The sequence below is a fragment of the Tupaia chinensis genome, unplaced genomic scaffold, assembly GCF_000334495.1.
Source record: "Tupaia chinensis unplaced genomic scaffold, TupChi_1.0 Scaffold143951_1, whole genome shotgun sequence".
Lineage (NCBI taxonomy): Eukaryota > Metazoa > Chordata > Mammalia > Scandentia > Tupaiidae > Tupaia > Tupaia belangeri.
Window position 1 is genome coordinate 459,938 of NW_006203802.1, and position 2,405 is coordinate 462,342.

Sequence of the window (2,405 nt, forward strand, 5' to 3'; positions counted from 1 at the left end):
GGGGGGGTGGCAGTTTCCAGTGTTATGACAACCGAGGACCTCCTGGAGGCAACCAAGGAGGCTTCCAGAACCAGGGGGAGGCAACAGTGGAGGAGGCAACTACTGAGGAGGCTTCAACCACAGTGGAGCTGGTGGCTACAACCAGAACCGTTGGGGTAACAACAGCTAAGATAATAGCAGCTCAACTGAGACAGCTACAGCTGAGCTCCCCAGCAAGAGCCACCACCACAGCAGCCACCACCGCCACCCAGCTACAGCCCTGCTTGTAACCCCCCGAGAGCCAGCAGCTACGCCAAGAACAGCAGCATCCTTGGCTCGAGCGCCAGTACCAGCACCCCCACTGTCAGCAGCTATAGCCCTCCACAGCCGAGTTACAGCCAGCTACCGTACAACCAGGGAGCTTACAGCCAGGACTATACAGCCCCACCACCTCCGCCTCCACCTGCCTACAGCTATGGGAGCTACGGGGCTACAGTCCAGCCCCTCATACCCCACCGCCACCACCCACCGCACGGACCTACCCTCAGCCCGGCTATACCAGTATCAGCAGTATGCCCAGCAGTGGAACCAGTACTATCAGAACCAGGGCCAGTGGCCACCATGCTACAGGAACTACGACTACGGGAGCTACTCCAGGAACACACAGGGTGGCACAAGCACACAGTAGCCAGTGTGTCCTAGAGGCCCCTGCCGGCTTCCTCCACCAGCGCCTGCCTTGGCCTCCTCCTCTACCCCCACTGGGTCCTGTGGTGCTGGGGTCGGGGTCATCCCAGGGCTGCCTCCCTCCAGCCCATTGCCTCCCCCTCTGAGGGGCTTCTTTCCCCCACACAGGGCCAGGTATTTTTCTCTGGATTCAAACAGGCAACAAAGACCTTTTAGTTTCTGTTTGTCCCCCTCCATTATTCTTCCTTTTGATGATAGATTTCCCCACACCCCCTTGGTCAAACAGCAAGGCTACAGTGACTGAGGAGGAGGACCCTTCCTGTCCACTCATCCTAACCCTGCTCCAGCCTTTCAATTTCCCACCCCCTCCTGCAGTTGGTTGTAAATTCTTCCAGGAGCTGTTTTACAGTCTACTTTTCAGGATTAAAAAAAATAAATACTTTTAAAAAAAAGTGTATTAGTAATGGCCCAAAACAGTCATCTTTATGTTTATGCACTACAGGTGGTTCTGAGCATTAATCAAGGCTCTAGAATATGATAATAAATGTCTCTTTTTTTCTGTTTTTTTTTTTTTTTTAAGATTTTTGCTATAGGCTCATGTGCTTGCCAGAAAGACAGAGAGAGCCAGAGAGACAGAAAGCGAGAAATCACCACCTGGGGGGATGGCCATGCTGCAATCCCTTCTCCATTCTCCTCTCAGGATCTTGGGCACGCATGCACACATGCCCAGCGTGAGTTTAAGCCACCGGGTCCAGGACTTGAAACATGGTCGACTAAACATGGTCTACTACAGGGGAGTCCAGTGACATAGCTGTTATGCCAACTGCTGATGTCAACAATAAATGCCTTTTGATAAAACTTTTAATTTAAAATTTCATTTATGTGCAACTTAAGAAATTCATAAACCTTTACTATTCTCCTTTATCAGAGAGAAAGCCTAAATGATGGTATGATTAAAGGTTATTTACTTACAAAAATACAACTTTTTGTTCTTTCATTGAAATACAAACTATTTTGAAGATAATTTCTGTTTCTTTTTTTTTTTTTTGGAGAGGTTTTTGGTATAGGGTGCATGCGCTTGCCAGACAGACAGAGAGGGGCGCATGCGCTTGCCAGACAGACAGAGAGAAAGAGAGACAGAAAGCGAGAAATCACCCTCCGGGGGGATGGTCACGCCGCAATCCCTTCTCCTCCATTCTCCTCTCAGGATCCTGGGCATGCACGCACATGTGCCCAGCGTGAGTTTAAGCCACCGGGTCCGGGACTTGAACCGCAGTCGATTACATGGGAGTCCAGCGAGTTAGCCATTATGCTAACTGCTGGTCCCTCTGTTTCTTTTTAAAAAATAATTATTTTCTTTATTGTTATTTTTAATTTGACCAGAGTGAGGCACAGAGAGAGAGAAAAAGCAAGAAAGCAAGCCTCCAGATCCGGGACTTGAACCATGGTCAACCATGTGGGAGTCCAGTGCCTTTGACCACCATGCTACCTACTGGCTCCAAATTCTATTCTTATGTGGTGGACTCTTAAGAAGCCATTGACTTTGATGGTAGAATTTAATGTGGAAAAGAGGTAAATTCAGGAAAGCCTCATAATAACTCATTAGGAATAAGTCTATATTGTAATATGATACAACTTGGTCCTTAGCTGTATATAAAAAAAAAAGAAACTGGAAATGATTTCCCCCTCTCAGAGAAGCCATCTGTTCTTCAGAAAGCATCACCAGGAAAACCATTTTTATA

At 48.1% G+C, this 2,405-nt stretch overlaps 1 pseudogene; it reads left to right on the plus strand.

Moving 5' to 3' along the window:
• Window positions 1-699, plus strand: part of LOC102481538 (heterogeneous nuclear ribonucleoprotein U-like protein 1 pseudogene) — a 2,553-nt pseudogene extending 1,854 nt beyond the window's left edge.
• The last annotated feature ends 1,706 nt before the right edge of the window (window positions 700-2,405 follow it).